At 38.8% G+C, this 20323-nt stretch overlaps 1 protein-coding gene across 1 annotated transcript in view; it reads left to right on the top strand.

The window, feature by feature from the left end:
- Positions 1-20323, top strand: part of LOC122790866 (rho guanine nucleotide exchange factor 40-like) — a 1619416-nt gene that overhangs the window by 638226 nt on the left and 960867 nt on the right. The gene's annotated exons all lie outside the window — the stretch shown is intronic.

Raw genomic sequence — 20323 nt, 5'->3', positions numbered from 1 at the left:
AAAAGCAAACTGGATTGGGTCCAGTGTCTGGAGGTTTACTATATCTCTGTTGATCATCTCCATAAGACTTCTTTCCATGGCTTTACATACAAGACTAGTAAGACTTATGGGTCTGTAGTTTCCAGGGTCTGTAGATGGCCCACTTTTGTGCAGAGGGATGACTGTTGCCTTTCTGCATTCATGAGGCACAAAGCCTGTTTGGAGACTACAGTTAAATAGTAATTCCAGAGGCCCAGACAGGTCATGTTTCATGCTATTTAGAAGGCATCATGGGATATTGTCTGGGCCCATTGATACCATGTTCTTGGTCTTAGAGAGAGCATTAAGGACCTTTCCCTAGGGATAGTAGAGGGAGTTATATTTGATATTTCCTGAGAGAGTTGACAGAGAGAGATGGGTAACGTTGGAGATGAATTTATCAGCCAGGAGGTTTGCTATATCTTCTGACTCAGTTTAGGTGGCTCCATTTACCATTTAATAAAGATTTCAGTTTCTCCAAAGCAATTTGCTTGTGTCAGATTTTTTGTTCTCAGTTTTTTATAGTGGAAATTTCTCTATTACAAACAAGTTTGTCTAAATAAACAAATTCACTGCTACATGTGAGTGTGTGTTCTGATTTCCTATTTTTTGTAACCACTTTCCTTGCTATCACTGGTATTGACCATAATATATGCATTTGATTTCTGGGTATAATTTGTGGAACAGACACATTAAACAATACAAGCGAGTCAGAAATTGTACAATTGCCATTCCATGTAGCTGTACAGAAGTATCTAAAATCATTCCAAAACACAGATAACCATTTTACAATTTACAGTCATATGCAACCATGTACCATCAGCTTCAGATTGATTACATCTTCAACATTTCATGTCTTTTTTTTTTTACCTATTTTGGCAATTTTATTGGGAATTAAAAAGCCCCTATGCAGGAAGTTACAAGTTTAGATTTTCTAATAGGGAGAAGCTGTGGTTTTTCTTGCTGATTTCAAAGAAATCCTTTTATTACTTAATGTAAATTCTTTGTTTATTTTTGTTGAATAGTTCCAGTAAGAGGCATCTGTAAAGGTAAAATCTGTTCTGATGTATTTATTTATAATGGATATAAATGAGGTACCTTTTATGGAACCATTATTAATAGTAGAAAATACATCTAGAATTTTGGGTATGTTCTTGTCAAGTGTTTCTAATGAAATTATAATTCTGTGTTGAAAGAACTCTTTACAGGATCAAGCCACTTACAATTTTGTCGACTATATCTAGCTATTAAGTAATCAGCTGTGTGAATTTTATTTCTTGACAGGAGTTGATCCAATACAGCAAATTACCCTTTTTGAAACCTAACATTTTCTTAGTGTCAAAAGAAATTATACATTCACTAGTAAAGGCAATTGGAAATATGGATATGATTAAATTCTTGATTAGGTGATTGGAATACATTAATCTTTTAAAATTCAGTATTTGGTTAATGAAGAAAAAGGTTGTTAGTTTTTGTTTATTTTGCAAATATACTTTAGACACAGAAAAACATTCCTATCTGTACAACTAAAAGGTTCAAATAGTGTTTTATTGTTGTCTAGTAATATAATTTCATGTATTGACTTCCAGTAAGATGTATATGAATCATTGATTCATAAAAGTATGGTGTTAATAATAGCTGCATTTATATATAATTATATGTTGGGAAATGCAATACCTCCCTCGTCCCAGCTTGGAGTGTGCCACTGTAGAGATTTAGGAAACCAGACAAACTTGAGCAGGTGTTTTTAACAGTTTTTTTTGAGTGGGGGGGTGATTAATGACTGACTAACAAATATAATTTTAGGTAAAAAATTATCATTTTGATTAAGGTTAATCTGTCCTCAAATGAAAAAAAAACATGTTGTTCTAGTTGTCTGTTAGGTTTATAATTGAATTAATTAGAAGTTGACAGTTAACTGAAACTGTCTTTTTAATCTTAGATTCAATAGAAATACCTAGGTACTTAATATGCGAATTGTCCCAACTGAAGTGCTTGTAAGTTTTTATTTTGGAAGAGACTTCCTTGTAAGAGCATTTGTTTTTTTTTGTTTTTTTATGATTAAATTTTAATCCAGATATAGGTTCATAGGTTCATAGGTAGGTACTAGGCTATCGGCCCTGGGGCCTATACAAGCCCAGCCAAAAAGGTACCCTGGCTTTTGCCACCCAAGAAAATTATTTTCCTGTGCCACTGTTGAGCAGAGCCACAGAGGTGATCCCCGGGGTGAATTTCCTATTTCTCATCCAATCATCAAAATTTTTCTTGAAGAGTGCTAATGAGGAGCTTTGTCTGATATAGATAGGTAGTTCATTCCAGAGTATGGGAAGTCTTATATACGTTCAAATAAGTCCATGTTACTAACTAAGCAGTCTAGTGAGGTTTCAATATCTCCATGTTAGTAACAAACCATTGACAAAAAAGTTGGATCTTGGGGGAGATATCACTTGTAAGTGCATAACCTATAATGTTCTTATTATTTCATGTATAATTCTCATATTATTTCTTAATATCTCCATTTACAAATTCTCAGTTACAAAGTACTTTCGCCTTTCTCTGCAACCCGCTTATTACTTCATACTACCCTCTATATTGCTAATGCACTGACCTTTGACCCATACATATACATGCACATGCACACGCACACAAACACATGCACACACATCAGTTACAGCCACTTGTATGACTGTATGCCTCAGTTATTTGCTTGAAATCAAGTGAATGAATAAGTAAACTCACAAATAATGGCCAATAAATGTATCTCATCTCATTTACGTCAGAACCATACAGTACAAATTCTCTCTTCTCTCTGATCTTCCTTGTTCAAGACCAGAAACAAGGAACAAAATCAGATACAGTTTTTAAATATCTCCAATATACTTCTGGACAAAGTTTTAACATATTGACAAACTGTTTCCTGTAGTCAAAGGTACAGGGTTTGAGTCTTTCTACCTATTCTTCCTACTGCATGACTTTGGTTAAGTTGCTTAACCAGACAGTGCTCCTTGGTTCTCTCTTTACCTGATCCAAAATGTAGGAAAACAAAAAGGGCATACGTATGTGGCTAAATATTCAAGTGCAGTTTCTGAACAGTAATAGAAGAGCCAGAACATAATCAAATGTGACACTAACCAGAGTAATGGACTAGACTCTTCTCCCCACCCCCATACATAGCTGGCCTTAGGCATAAGCCAACTAGGCAGCCTCCTAGGGTGCCGCTCTAGCAGGGGCACTTTTCCAGTAAACTGGATGGTGTAAATAGACCAGGATGGGGGCACCATGTTGTGTGTGGGGCAGTGTGGAGACCTTTTGCTTAGGGCACCACTTGACCTAAGGCCGACCCTGCCCCCATTGCAACCATCCCAATATTCCATTGCTTGGCTGCCTGTCCTCCAATACTATAAAACACCTTTGAACCCTGCCAGTGTGCATACTATTTTCTTCTTTATTTTTACAGAGTTCACAAAGATTTGAATTAAAACTTTTATTGAATGTTACTGCAAAGTTCCGCTGTGGCGACCCCTAACCGGGAAAAGCCGAAAGATACAACATTAAATGTTACTGCAAAAACAATGTCAGCTATTTAATGAACAAAACAAAACACCCTCACATTGAAAACTGACAGCATGAGCAACAGCAAACCTCTTTTCATCTGAAACTCACATTTATTCAAATTGTTATCAGGCAATCCACTCAACTGTAACAGACACTCGGGGATTCATAATCAAATAGCACATCATGAAGCACTAATTAGGGGCTACCGAAGGGTACTGGAATTCAAAAGAGAAATGTTTAATGGATTTCCTAACAGCTTGGGACAGCCTACTGAACATGTCTTTTTTCAGGGACAGCCTGTGAGCACTGTCTGGTGAAATGACTTGGTCAGACTATCATACTAAACAAAAAAGGTTGAGGAAATCAAACGTTGCTCTACAGGAAACGGCTCAGAGCCTTAATTCATTTGCACTACTTACCAAACTGTTATAGCTCAACACAGTACATTTCACACTCTTGTGGCAGCAAAAACAAGTCAAATTAAAAATGCATTCATAGCTAATATTTTAACATTAAACTTGTAGACTTTGTGCATTGCAGTTTATTCACAATCAAATAAGCACATCACCAACAGTCAACAAAATAAGGAGATCGCGGATCATACCAAAAAAATAGCTGTTGTGACTTGTGAAGCCCCTGTTTACTGCAATCGATTCCGTCCTTTACACTATAACTACTCTGGGATACAGGATACGCAGACAGATGCTGACTATCAATTACTACCCTTTGTACAACTATGTACATTAATATGTTTGTTAGCAGTAAAATGAATGTACAAATGCACACTGACTGAAAAGTGCATTTCAGCTTACTAACCATACAGTGTATCTCATCACACCCTCATGACCTCCCAACCTCTTAAGTCAAGAGTCAGATACAATAAAAAAAACAAAAATCAGGAACAGATTTTTAAATCTTTTACATAGTTAGAAAGTTACATTAATAAGCATTTGCTGAAGGACATAAAGCCTGAAACTCACAAGCCTGACTTTTAGTAACTGTCTATAGTCCAGAACAATTTGCTAGAAAGTCACAAATTGTACTGGTCACAGACCAAAATAATTCTCAATTTCTTTGCTCAAATGTTGTTGTTGTTTCTTTCGGCTTTTCCCAGTTAGGGGTCGCCACAGCGAAACTCCGGTCTGTTAATGATTGGCAGTAGATTTTTACGTACCGAGTTGCCAACCCTGACGCACATTCTTCAATGAAGGAACGCCCATTCACGCATGTCTCCTCTCCACACAGAAGACGCTTTAGCTGAGAATCGAACAGGACAACGTCTTACTATGATGCGACAATGCTACCGCAGCACCACCACCGCAATTTCTTTGCTTAAATATTCTAGAGAAAGACAAAAATAATTGTGTGTGTACTACTGTAATTGTGATGCAAATAGTGTTTTTTTAGGGAGGATTCAATCCCTGTATTTGGTAATTGATGGAGAGGATTAAGGTTACAGCTCAAGGGTACAGGGTCTGATTCTTTCAGTGAGTAAGTTTCTTTAATTAGGAAACCCTTACTTAACCTGTGTGTTATATACACACACACACACACACACACACACACACACACACACACACACACACACACACACACACACACACACACACACACAGTTCTTTTTGGACTGCTTAGTGAGCCAGAAACGTACTAGTACATTTGAAATAAGCTGCAGACTTCGCTATTTCTCAGAAGGCTGGATCAGCCTGATCAGTTTAAAATGCCCGCTAAAGAAATTGGGGGCAGATGAATTGGAATTCATGCAGCATTGGGTTTGCTCGTGCAGCTTTAGAAAATCAGCTGTTAGGCTGAGTTTATGGGCGGGACACTCTGGGGCACACACACACACACACATACACACTTTCAGTGCCCCCTCCACACCACAACTGCTCAAGAGTTGGCTGTCCCTACTTCTGCTCCCTGGTCATTCATCCCTTCTAGAAGACCTAGGGATTCTGATTCTTCTGTTGAAGAGCTGGCTTCTTATGAAGAGTCTTTGGCATACTCCTCCCAGATCCACTCTCCTCTCGACTTGGAGTCTGATGAAGAAGATTCACTGTAACCTGATTCTCCATTTTAAGAATTATTTTTGGGGACAAGTGGTCCATATGATTTAACACTTTAAGTGGGACTGTTTCCATGTTTCTGACATTCAAAAAATATATTATAAACTGTTGAAAATGGACTCATCCAGACCTTCTGCAGTCCCTTCTGTTTTAGCTGCCCTTTTAGATACATATTCTGCAGATTCTCAGGCTCCTTGACTGTCATCCACTGGACCCTAAGAAGTCAGACAGATTTTATAAAGTTCCTGAGGGTCACAAGTTTTTGTACAAAAGGTATTCATTTGATCCTGCTATTGTTTCCATGTCCACAGATAAGCCATCTAAGCTGCTATCCTCTTTCATTCTTTTACTTTCAGACAAGGGCAGACATGCTCTGGAGAGGTGTAGGAAAATGTGAATATGTCTACTATATTGGCCTTCAGGGCCATTAATTATCAGACACACATGTCTAAATATGGTCTGGCTTTTCTCTCCCAACTTGGGGGGATTTTGATTGAAATGTCTGATTTGGACAGTAAGACTTTTGCCATTTCTTTTTTGAGTTTTGCCTCTCGGGTTGTTCGCCACTCTATTAAATGCAGCTGTGATGCTTCTGATGCCTCTTCTATGGCAGCTGCATCTGGATCTGTCACAAGGAGATACTTTTGGTTGCACCTTCAAACCTTACCTGAAGACATCAAAGCCAAACTTTTACATTCTCCCTTAGACAACCAAAATCGTTTTGCTACTGTTGCAGTAGAACTTTTTAAAACTCTTCAGGATAAGGTTAAGGTTATACAGGACCTGAAGCAAATATTTGTTTCCCTCTGTCCCTAAGTTCCAGAGGAATTATCCATATTAACCTTCTTTTTTCCTTAGGCAGCATAAACAGCCTGCTAGGAGCAGGATAGTTCCTAACTGAATTTTCCTGACAAGCCCTCTCAGAGTTCTAGGAGTCAAAAGCTTTCTTTTCCTGACAAATCTACATGTATCTGACATCCAGCCTCCCCTCCCCCATGACCACATTCATTTGAGCCTGACTCTTTCTTTCCCTGTTTGGCAACAGATAACCACAAATGCCTGTGTTCGCTCCATTATTCATTTTTTTTTTTTTATGACTTGGAAGTCCCTTCCTCCATTCTCCAGCCTTCTTTGGCCTCCACCTTGCCAGTTCCCTCATTTTACTTTGGTTATGCAGGATTTGGTGGAACAGGGAAGCATCCAACCTGTCCCTTTGTCTCAACAGAGATCAGAAGTGTATTCCAGAATATATAAATAGATAAATGTTTCTAGTTCCCAGGAAGGGGGGGGGGGGCATGGAAGCCCATTCTTGACCTGTATTTTTTTAATACATTTCTCAAGGTCCATTCTACCTGGATGTTGTGTCTTCAGACACTTTTCCCTGTGTTAGCTCTTCAAGCTTTTCTGATATCTCTGAATGTTAAAGATGCATACCTACATATTCCTATTCACCCTCTCTTCTGGACATTTTTTGTTTTTTTTTTTCACTTTCTTCCTCTCATTATCAGTTCTGTGCTTTACCTGTTGGTTTTTCTACAGCTCCATGGGTCTTTACCAAATGTCTGGCTCTTGTGGTAGCCTTCTGCAGACTTCAGGGAATTCAAATATTCCCTTATCTGGACAATCTGTTAATTCTAACCTCCTCTCAGTAGCTTCTGCTTCAGAATCTGTACTTCACCATGCTGCTTCTGCACAGTGTGGGGTTCACCCTCTTTCTCAAAAAGTCTGTGGTGCCTTCCTGTCAGGACCTGGTGTCTTTTGGGTTGCAGGATCCAGACCATCCCAATGTCGACTTGTCTCCCAAGGTCCTCTCTTTGACTGCCTATTTCTAGTCTCTTCTTCCTCTTCCAGTCCTTTCTGCAAGGGAATTTCTCTGAGCTCTGGGGTACATGGTACCACCATTCCCATGGATCCTTTTGCCAAATTCCACATGAGGAAAATTTATTGGTATCTCAAAACTGTTTGACTCTAGCAGTGCCACCCTCTGGAGTACCTGGTTCTTCTCTTACCTTGTATCAATCTCAAGCTCTGCTGGTGAATTCACCAGATTTCATTCAATCAGGTCTGCCTTTTCAGGATTCCCTCCCTACTCAGGAGCTGTCTACGGATGTTTCTGATCATGGTTTGGGAGCCTCCTCCAACAATCTAAAAGTCCCAGGGTCTTTGATCCCATCAACAACTGACAGACCATATCATTATTAAAGAGATTAAGCCTCTACTTCTAGCTCTCCATTGTTTTTTTCATTTGCTTTTGGTTCCAGGTCCTTTGTAGTTTTTTTTACAGACAATACCACAGTCATGTGGTACATCAGCAAGAAAGGAGGCATGAAATATTACCTTTTTTGCAGGCTGACTCTTCAAGCCTGGGATTTTGCAATCTGCCACCAATTGGTTCTTTAGGCAATCTACATTTCTTCAGAGCAAATTGTGGTGGGACAGTCTTTGAGCAGGTCTAGGACAAATCTTCATGAATGGATGCTTCACATTGGTGGGGTTTTCCTCAAGTAGATCTTTTTTGCCTCCCGTCTGAAGAGACAACTTCCCCAGTTCTGCTCCAGAGTGCCGAATGCTCTAGCTTGGAAAGGGATGTCTCTGTATGCCCATCCCCCTCTTCCTCTACTAGCAAATGTCCCACACAGGATCATATGGGGGACACACAAAATCTTGCTGGTGACTCCCTTTTAGCCTAGACAACACTGGTTCCCCCTTCTAATTAACCTGACCAGGAGCAATCATCACAAGTTACCTCACAGGATGGATCTTCTCGCACAAGATAAGGGATCTCTCATTTACCATCACTTGTCCACCCTTTAACTGACACTTTGGATGATATCATATTGATTTCTTTCAGGCATTAATTTCCTATGGACATTCTTTGAGTTTTGCAGGAGGCCAGAAAACCCACTATTAGAAAATCATATATGACTAAATGAAAGAGATTTTCTATTTGGTGTCTCAAGCATGACCTGGAATCTTTTTCTGTGGGGGGGTGTCTGTGCTCCTTTTCTTAAATGTGTGAGTTGTTCAATTCTGGCTTGGCATGTTCATCTGTCATAATTGTCATTCATTTTTGCTCGTCTGCTCTGAGTCCATCTTCGGCTTCTAGTTTCGAAGTCAAACAATTTGTAAAAGGCATCCTTCAAGTCCAGAAATAATGAGTGGACAATAGTCCAACATTAAAGACTATTTTTAAATAGTACCTTAATTCATTTAGAAAGTTACTAGAACAACATATTTTATATCTTTATGCTTTTTCTGAAGACTACATATGAAATTCTAATGTTTGGAATTAACTGACTGCAGTCCTCATTAATTTAACAGAAAATCTAAATATTTCACAAGGGCATGAGCACAATTGTGCAAAATCTGGGCATTCTGCAAAATTGGGAATGGTTTGTAATATTTAAAAAAATTTACCCGTTTCTGGTCCTTTGCCCCCCCCCCCCCTCATTTTCTTTTGCTTTGTTCCTGCTTCTTGAACAAAGAAGTTGAGAGCTAGAATTTTTTCTCATAGCTTAGCAGTCCTGGGGTTGCCTTTTGAGTTTGCAGCACAGGGTCTGCTGATGCTAACTACCTTCAGCAGTCTGCATAAACTATTGTATGTTATACTGGTAGTTCTTTCTGCTGATGTTCACGACTTCCCACAAAGTCTGGTATTGATGATTTTGCCATATGGATGAAGGGAAATGCACCAAATATTGATGGTCACTGAATTTGAAAAATGCATGAGAGTCTGGTATTTTGCACAAATGGAGTAAGCAACTTTATGAGGATTAAAGATCTGAACATCTATAAGGTATCAGCAGTGCCCCATAGCCCTCTACAGGCCCCAAATATAGCAACAGATGCACCCGAAGTGTTGCTTTGGTCTCCATGATGTGTAATAAGTAGAAGGAGAATGCATCTGAATGCTGTCATGATGTAGTTCACATGACTGCCTCCTGTTTTCAGTCCGACAGAAGTAAACACCTGCCCTATAAGCATCAGTTTAAGATATATATTAAGGAGGCATTGCACCTCCTTTTAGATTGGTCTTCTGTAGGCCTTTATGGCCTTTTGTGATTTTGCATTCCTCATTATCAAGCCTGATATTAAGGAATATTGCTCTGACTTTGTGGTGGTATATTATTTCAAACCTTACTCTAACTCCCTTTTAAATGCGGTACTTCACAAAGGATAGCATCATTTCAAAACAGCGTCATTATAATCATTAGCTGAATATGAGTCTGCTTGTTGCACCTCTGTTCACAGCCATGCTCAGACTCAACTGCTCAGTAAAACTGAGTAGGTAAATTGCCTTGGCTGTTATCTATGGAAGTATAGACTGTGTATGACAGCTGCTTTTCTAATAATCAGTGATGGTGAAACACAATAATTTCAAATAAAGTCTCTGCAGGAGAAACTCCACTTTCCCTAAGTAAAGTGACCTTAGAATGATTAGCTTAAGTAAAGTGCTACAAGAAAAAAGTCTACTGCATGGAGGAGGAGAAGGCATTGCTGTCTTGTGAGCACAGGATGTAAAATGTTTTCTAGAATTATTATTTTTTATTTGTGTGGATACTGAACAATTGCTCTGGTGCACCTTGTCTTGGTGCTGTTCAAAACCACCACATCTGATGATTCATGTCCATGCAGCTGAGCTGATATTGTAGTATTATTTGCAAAAAAATACCCTTATAAGACTGTAGTCTGTATCTCTACTTGGACAAGCCTTTTGTACATCCCACTGCAATTCCTTTGACCTACATTCCACAATCTTTATTTTCAGCAGGAAGAGCGTATGATAAATAATCCACATTTGTAAAAATATTTGCCTGCAATACATGTTCTATAAATGAGTGGAAAAGTAAGGTAATTGATAAGCCATGTGAGGCTGTAGTTATAAAATGTTTATATCTGAACCATCTGAATCCAGGTTGTTCAGGAAATCTGATAAGCATTAGACAATCCATACATGATAGTCGTAATATTCTTGTCTCCTGAGACTTGGTACTTTGAGATGAGAATGCAGGATATGATACCATCAAGATGCAAGTACTGTGACAGTTTCTGGGACTGTCACCAGGAGAAAGGAATTTAGGAAATGGCTCTACAGATCACAATCAGGCCTGAAATCCAAATAAAATTATTTTCTTTTCAGGTACATTTTACATGAATACAATTGGAATTTCATTCTTAACCCCTCATGATGTCAGCAAGGGTAAGCTAAAACACATAAATTAATAAATTATACAGAACTGCATTTGCCAAGCAATAAAACAAAAGCACTGAATATACATGCACATTGATATAAATGGTATGTTTGCACATTTGTCTATGCACATTTCTTTGTGTGTGTGTGTGTGTGTGTGTGTGTGTGTGTGTGTGTGTGTGTGTGTGTGTGTGTGTGTGTGTGTGTGTGTGTGTGTGTGTGTGACATTCCACTCAACTTTTAAGAATTCTGGACGAAGTTAAATATAATGTCGGACAAATTTTAAATACTGCTCTCATAAACACGGAACGTTACCAGAATAACAGAGTTTATGTATGCATATAATGCATAAAGTCTGAAACTCAGCTATTTGTTATTATTTAATGACTGCAGTCCTCAACGATTTCCTTTTATGAGGAACATGTCAAAAGCACAAGGCAAAAATGTTGAGGTGTGTGTGCGTGTGTGTGTGTGTGTGTGTGTGTGTGTGTGTGTGTGTGTGTATGTGTGTCTTTGTCTGTGTCTGTATTTTAAGTTATTTGTTGCAAAATATTACCTGTCTATTAATAATAATAGAGTATTTAAATGGATTATCTTTGAAAAAATGAAATGATCCAAAATACATCTATGTGTAGATAGGCTATACAAGTCCATACATTATCAGTAATGATGCCCTGATAGGGTCAGTTTTTTACAGAGTATTACAAATACTGTGTGTTGTGAAAGTGAAAAAAAATGCTTATTTGCATAGTAGATTAAAGGATATAAAGAAAATACTAGTAAAACTGCTAAAGTCATCCAGAGGCAATGGAAAATACAGTGGAATAAACTTACAAATCAGGCACTCTAAAGCAGTAGATACGTGTGCAGAAATGTAAGGAGGCACTTTCTAATAAAAAGCTGTTTCAGTAATCATTGATTAAATAGCTCACATAAGTTGCTTTACATTAAGAAAATACAAAGTAAATACTGGCATATTTTGATACAAGATAAGAAGGTTAATGACTGTGTAATACGAACTGATTGCTTTATAGAGGTTATTAAGGAGGACTTTGAAAAGGAGTCCTCAATAACATTTTTGAAAAGGAGGCCTCAATAAAATTATCAGGAATAGAGTTGGTTTTGGTAAGTGTTTTTCTATATAAATATCTACAAGGAACCAGTCTGCTGGCTGTAGATGCTAGAGTTTTATTTTGTATATTTTGAAATGCAGTTTTAGTAGTAGATAGTTCTTCCACCACAGATTTAAGATTCTGTACCTGAACGAATGGTCAATGGTGTCAGATATACCTGATATCACAGTATCATAGAAGCGATGCACATTATGAAGGAAGCTTGAGTACATGAATTTTAATTTCCACACTCCACCAGGGGCAGCAATATCCTTGTTCTGGTCATTACCAACATGGTCAACCAGTGTTCCACACCAGAGGTCAATTCCTCACCCCCATTAGGGAAACCACCATAAAATTTTCTCCAAAGCCAACTTCACGCTTCTTAAGACAGAAGTGGCAAACTTCACAACACCTATGCAGTTGGACAATAGAGGTACAACTGCTGAATCCTACAGAAATGCAGTTTATAAACACTTACATGAGTGCATGGATCATGCAATCCCTAACAGAACCAACATGCTATCCTCCAAAAAAAGGAAGCCAATCTGGTGGTCCCCTGCCATAAACAAACTCTACAACAGAAGAAAGAAACTGTTGCAAAAAAGGGTAAAATCCCATGATTGGAGGAACTCCCTTGTCAGCATCAGTAAGAAGCTGAGATCCCTCATAAAATCCTCCAAAGCTAGTTATAAAAACAAAATCACCACTGATTCTAAACACAATCACAAAGCATTCTATAGCTATGTCAAGAATCTCAATGGCAACACTCAGATCTGCTCTGAGTTACAGCACAATAGCACTAAGTATACATAACCAACTGATACTGCCAACATCCTGGCAGATAGTTTCAGTGCTAACTTTACCCCCCTCTCACTCCCTAAAGGGCCCATCTCTATACCGGAAGAATGCAAAGTTCCTGTAATTACGGCTGCACAGGTAATAACCACATTCTCCAAAGCCAAGAGCACAGCATCCATGGGACCTGACGACATCCCAGGTTACGTTCTACATGAACTACAGAACGAACTGGCACCACACCTAAGTATCATGTTCAATCATAGCCTCACCTCAGGCTTTGTGCCCACTGAATGGCACACAGTGACGGTTATCACACTTCAAAAAGGGGGAGCCACCACAGTCCCCGGGAACTACCGCCCCATTAGCCTGACAAGCCTGGTCTGCAAGGCTATGGATCATATCATCATGGAACTTATAAACAATGACATTGGTAATCTCCATACTCTGGACCCCACCCAGTTCGGGGTTTGTAAAAGGCAGATCATGTCTCCTTAACCTGATAGACTTCTTTCTAGATCTCGCCAAGGCTTTTAACACTATCCCCCACTCTGGAATTATAGATAAACTCACTAAACTTGGTATAAATCCCTATGTCACAAGATGGGTTCCCAACTGGCTCACTGACAGAGCCCACACTGTGAAAGTAGCAGACTCCAAATCCAACTTCAGACAAGTTACAAGTGGAGTACCACAGGGTACAGTCCTGGGTCCTCTCCTGTTTAGTATCTACTTCTCTGAAGTACAGGCTAACACAGAAGGTCTTTGGCTAACGAAGTTCGCAGATGACTGCAAAGTAGGAGCCATAATCGAAACTCCTAACGATGTGGACATCCTACAAAAGGGCCTCAATGAGACAGATGCCTGGTGTCAAAGCCATAGCCTTAAGCTCAATGCCAAAAAGTGCATTGTCATCCCTTTTGGTAAAAACTCTGTACCCATGAACTACCACATAGGAGGTAGTCTACTTAACACTGAAAATGTGATAAGAGACCTTGGGACACAGGTGGACAGTAGTCTCTCCTTTGATAATCACATCGCCACAGTAGTCAGGAAATCCTTCTACATGGCACACCTCATCAGAAAAGGTTTCTCATCCAGGAAAAAAGAGGTCATTGTTCCCCTCTACTCATCACTCATTAGACCCATTATAGAATACAGCACCCCTTTTGGTATGTACCTCACAAGACATCTACAACAACTGGAAAAGCCGCAGAAATACCTCACAAAGAGGATTACCAGCTTCAAACCGATGCCCTACTCAGACCGTCTCAAAAAACTCCAGCTTTACTCCGTCGCATATCGCCTACTCAGAGGTGATCGCTGCCTAACATACAAAGCTATGTCAAACCCAGAGCTGTTGGACATGCTCCACTTAAAGAAATCCCAATCCCTCCAAGCTACATGCTCTAGGGACCTAAACCTTGTCAACACAATAAACAGAACATACTGGAGGGATAGATTCCTGTCCCAGAGACTTCCCATACTCTGGAACAAACTACCTATCTGTAACAAACAAAGCTCCTCATTAGCACTCTTCAAGAAAAATCTTGATGATTGGATGGGAGATAGGAAATTCACCCTGGGGATCACTTCTGTGGCTCTGCTCGACAGGGGCACAGGAAAATAATTTTCTTGGGTGGCGAAAGCCAGGGTAGCTTTTTGGCTAGGTGTATATAGGCCCTAGGGCCAATAGCCTAGTACCTACCTATGAAATGTTTAGCAATTGGTGTCATATATAGAAAGTTATGACTTGAGGAAATTACAGTAATTGTCTGGTCTAAGTTAGCCAGGACAATTAGCCTCACATAAACAGTATATAGAAAATGATTAAGTAAGAATTGAAGGTGACACATTTTAAATGTTGTTTTTTTTTTTAGATAGAAAATAATCAGACTTGGGTCAGGAAAAATGTAGACAGTACAAGTCTACGTTGTCATGTATAAATGCACAACCTTCTAATGGTCTATATAAAACTGGCTTCCAAAACTGTCTTTAGACTTTCTAAAGATTCCTCTGCACAGCACAAAGAAAACTGCTGGTTAGTAAGAAAAACCTGACTATTTAGTATTTTGGATAATTCATCAAGTTATGCTGTTTGCTCTCTACTTCCTGATTTGAAGCTTAATCACTGGCCTTTTCAGACTTTTACTTTCCTTTGTCTGGGACATCTAACCTCAGTTTCTGAGGACAATGATCCACATAGCTATGTACAATGAGTTGGTCTGTTAATGAAAGCGACCTCAGAACAGTTCTTGGCAGTCATCTTGTAATCAAGGTAAACCCTGGTCATGAAGTTAGCTGCTGGATCACTTTTGTTCTTTCTTTTTATTTACTGATATTTGTTTACTGTGAAAGTCTGATTGGGCTATTGCCCATTTTTAATGGAGGCCAGTGGAGAAAAGCTGCACAGCGAAACAAAGTAATTTTAAACAATTCTGTAACGTGATCATTTAAGGGAAAAATGTCAGGTCTGCTGTGGGCCTTGTAGGGTTTTATTTTACTTTTTGTGTGGAAGCAGCTGTTTCTTTGCTTATGGTGGACATTTCTATAAGTCAAATCATACCAAAGCTTATATTTCCTCTGCACACAAGACATTTTCACAGTGAATGTGTATTGTATATACAATATATCTAAAATAATGCTCCATTTCTCAAGACTTTATACAAGATCTTTTTATACATTCTTATTTTTTTATACATATACATATAAATAAAAACACACTATGTAGTTAAATGTTTATAATATCGAATGCTTGTAATGGCAGCAAAAGTGATCAAATAATCATACCATCATATGATTGCAGAATTCTGGCATTACTTCATAGGAGGTCATGGTACTGCAGGGAGTGGGAATTTGCCCTTTCCCCACTGTTGTGCAATCCCAGAGTTGGTATATATAATTAGCCGGGAGGTGTGGAGCTTCTTTTTTTTTTTAATTTTGAGTTTTGATTCTTTGTCATTGATGATTTGCTGTTTAATGTTTTGTTTTATCGATATTTTGAAGTACACTTGTGTGTGTGTGTGTGTGTGTGTGTGTGTGTGTGTGTGTGTGTGCGTGCGCTCGCGCGTGTGTGTGTGTGTATGTATATATATATATATATATATATATATATGTATATAAAATTGTGTGTGTTTGAGTGTATGACACATAATCACACAACAATGCTAAAAATTATCGAAACAGCCAAATTTTGACATACTTAATAAGATTGATAAAAAATTATCACATCATTATACATGCCTCGAGAGATAATCCCAAGTTAATAAACATTATTTCAAAGAGGGTACTCCCCCCCCCCGCACCACTGCTAATTTTATAGTGTAACTCTGAGATTGTACAGTACCGAAGATAGGGCACATTCCCCAACCCTGGTAATGAAATAATGTTGTACACCTGTTGACTACATGTTTAGTTATATATAATGGTCAACTTTAAGTGTTCACTACTGGTTGCTCTAATTGATAAGTGCTTTAACTCCCACTAACCCGATCCTAGCTAACTACCTAGCCCACTCATCGTATGACCCTACTGTACTACATAGCCTTTCCAGAATCTTGACTCTAAGCTGAAAACCTCCCACCCATCCCCTAACCCTAAACATAGTACTTGCCCCAAACCCTAAACTCCATTATCACTCCCTAAATCTTAAACTTCACTCTACCTCCCTAAACCTAAAGTCCCAATTGCTCTAACCCTAAAATTCCTCTCACACTCCCTAAACCTAAAGACCCTGAACTCTCCTTAAACCTAAACTCACCTCCTGCTGCCTAAACCTAAAGCTACCCCTCCCTAATCCTAAGACCCCCTCCCAGTCATTGACTGAAGCCCTGACATGAACTTCCACCTCCTCCTGCTATCAGACTTTCTTTGCTCCAACTCAGTTACTATGTTCAAGTGTGGTGCAACACCTCTACTCTCTGCTTGTAGCAGCTGTAACTTGCCCTAAACATGTATTCATGTTCAGGTGTGAGTGACCAGCTATGCAAGCTAGAAGATGTCTGAATCCCAGGCTCAGAGATAGTGGTATCTGGTAGATATAGATAGATACATAGATAGATAGATTAGATAGATAGATAGATAGATAGATAGATAGATAGATAGATAGACAGACAGACTGATAGAGTACCTGGAGTCTTACTGTAAATTTGCTCAAGGACTACATGGTGTGTTATTAAGGATTTAAGGAGGTCCTAGAGCCTTACTGTGAATTTACTCAGTGATTACCATGAGCCTTACTGTGAATTTATTCAAGGACTACATTGAGTGTTATTGTGGATTTAAGCAAGGAGTATCTAGAACCTTACTGTGAATTTACCCAAGGAGTATCTAGAACCTTACTGTGAATTTACCCAAGGATTACCATGAGCGTTACTATGAATTTACCCAAGGAGTACTTGTAGCCTTACTGTGAATTTACTTGGTGAGCACCTGTATTATTACTGTGAATTTACTCAATGAGTACCTGGAGCCCTTCTGTGAATTTAATCAAGGAGTACCTGAAGGCCTTCTGTGAATTTAATCAAGGAGTACCAGGATTGTTAATAGGGACTTCCTCAAGGAATACCAGGAGCCTTTCTTTGGATGTGTTTGGAGTTGCATGGCAGTCTGACCAGAGCTGCAGCACAAAACCTGTGAATTATATGAAATAATGTATTTTACTGAGAAATGTTAAAAGTGGACTATAAAACACCAAACTTAACTGCCATTAGCCACTAAAGTATTGAACAAACGTGCATTTATTTTAAGTTAAAAATTGATTGCTTTGACATTATTACTGTAAATAAAGTGTACTTAAGAAACTGTTTCCAGTGAAGTATACCTGCTGCAGAGGTGGTTTCAGCAGACTTAATTTGGTCAGTATATACCAAATTACAGTATTTATTTCCATTTCTGCATTACAGCCTGCAAGTGCTGAAACAAAAGAAGAGAGCAAGAGAGACCAGTTTCCCTGAACCCTGTTGTGTGTGTGAACTGCTATATTTTGCAGACATGGAGGAATTCACAGAAACTTTGTTAGAGACCAACACACATATGGGTCAGCATATAGTGGCTCTTTGGAGAAGAGTACGGCTACTGACAAACATATAGTCAGACACTGAACAGATGCATATGATAGCCACTCTACTGACCAACCCAAAGACCACACCACCACTAAAGAAATGGAGTAGGGATAAAGACATGAAGCCTGTCTTATTAGCTTTGCAAGATATCACGCCCATTAGCACAGAGGAGCAAAGGCCCTTAAAAAGTGCAAGCATCCAGCTAAAAAAAAATCTATTTACCTAATTAGCATGAATTTTGAAAAGCAGATAGCACATAACTATTTCCACTTCTAATAAGAATATGGGATACTACCCAGAATCCTGCTTAACAGCATAGTGTAACAGAAATGATGAAAATTATACGCATCTTACACAAAATAGTGTAAAATCTGTAGACTTTAATGAGCTGTACTGCAAGATTTTACACAAGGTATTTTATTTTTGCTTCAGAAAAACAGAGATGTCAGCTGTGTATCCTCTTTTGTTAAATTATTGTTGCTACTGTTTTTTTTTTGTGTGTACTAGACAGCTTCAAAATCAGATGTGATGAGAGTGAATCGGGAAACTGTGTGATGGGGTAAATCAAGAAGCCTAAAAATAGGGACATACCTTCAAAAGTAGGGATATCCTGTGCAGGTGTGTGTGTGTGTGTGTGTGTGTGTGTGTGTGTGTGTGTGTGTGTGTAAACTGATGTAGTCGAAATTTCATTTGATAGAAAACCAGTATTCATGGCAATTAACAGGGATTTGTCCCCCTCCCCAATATCGTGCGACCCTGTAGTTGATATATATAGTTAGGGGAGGTGTGGGTGGCACAGCCCCCCACATTGGAGGGTGTGGGGGTGAAGCCCCCCAACCTATTTTCATTTAAAAGAAGACGAAAACAAAAAGTACACATTTTAAACAAAAATAGATGAGGAGCATCGCCACCCACACCCCCAATGTGGGGGGCTGTGCTCCCCGCTCCCCCCTAACTATATATATATATATATATATATATATATATATATATAATCAACTCCAGGGTCGCACGATATTGGGGAGGGGGACAAATCCCAGCTTTTTGCCTTGAATACTGGTTTTCTATCAAATGAAATTTCGACCAAATCAGTTTCTATCAAATGGTCTTTCAATCAAATGAAGTAGAGCTATATATATGTATATATATATATATATATATATATATATATATATATATATATATGTGTGTGTGTGTGTGTGTGTGTGTGTGTACTTTATGAGTATATGTTTTTGCCGACAAGTATATGAATTTGTCAACCATATGTAAATCCACAGGACATTGAGGTGGTATTTGTGGGTTGTAGTAGTTACTGTATAAGGAAGGTTTAGAGTCTGCCAGGATGATGTCCTTGCAGGTAGGTGAATGCAGATCAGCTAGGTGCTCGTAGGTAAGTTGACTGGTAAGTGCTGTTAGTTTAGTGAGGAATCAGTGGATCTTAAACCATACCTTTCAACATCTTAGTACAATAAATCTGGACAAAGACAAAATAATGGGGGGTCAAAGACCCGAAATAGGGACAGGTTTTAAATATTGTTAAAGATTGTTCATATAAACGTATAAAGTTGTTAGAATAATAGGTTTCACATTGGCATGTTTTTCCTGAAGAATATAATGTCTGATACTCAAATGCGTGTCATTATTTCTTGACTTCAGTCCTCCATCATTTGCTGGAAAACCACAGATTTAATGAGGAACACACCAAAAGGCAAAAATCTGGGCATTCTCTGAAAATCTGGATAGCTGAGAGGTATGCCTTCCACTATCTCTTTAATAATGTACTTCTTTTATCAGACAAAGCAGACTTATCCACATATTCCAGTAATCCGTTATGTATGCCTTAGTTGGGATTAGCATTTCCCATTCGTTTCACTGAGCTGTGGTGAATGCGGAGTTTGTCTGGTGAACAGAAAATTCTGATTACTGAACCATCAGAAACTGAGAAAGTGTGTTTTTGCATCAGAGAGAGATGTTTCAGTATAAAGGAAAGGTGTTGCATCCTACAATTAGCACTTTTTCTGTATTTATAGGAGGGTTGCTGTAAGTGAGGGAGGGTAGGTCTGTCTCTTGAGCCGATTCCTCTTCCTTTCACTTCCCCTAATAAGTCTAACTGTGGGGACCTGTTAGATTTACAGTTGTTACACTGCAGTGTTTCCATGCTTTGTTTTGCCCTAATCCCCCAGCATTAGATCAGGCCGCTAACATGATGCATGGTACATCAACTGCAACATTCAGCAATTGATTTGCTATACCTGTCACCCAATATCACTTTGAAAAACAGCAGACAGACCCATACCATTTTTGCTGTCTGTGGCTGGCCTCCAGTCTACATCAGTAGTTGTTTTTTTTTCCAGAAGAAGGCATGGGTTCTGGCTGTCAGATTCCCCTCTCTCTTGCTAGTAGTTTCAAAACCAGGTCATAGGAATCTCACATAAATGCCTTCTCTTTAAATAAATTTTGAATGTCTGAGGTATATTTAATCATATGAATGCAGGGTTTTGCTGGTATAATAGTTGTGAC

The sequence above is a fragment of the Protopterus annectens genome, chromosome 16.part0, assembly GCF_019279795.1.
Source record: "Protopterus annectens isolate FY-2018-M chromosome 16.part0, PAN1.0, whole genome shotgun sequence".
Classification (NCBI taxonomy): domain Eukaryota; kingdom Metazoa; phylum Chordata; order Ceratodontiformes; family Protopteridae; genus Protopterus; species Protopterus annectens.
This window is presented reverse-complemented; position numbering and strand designations above follow the sequence as displayed.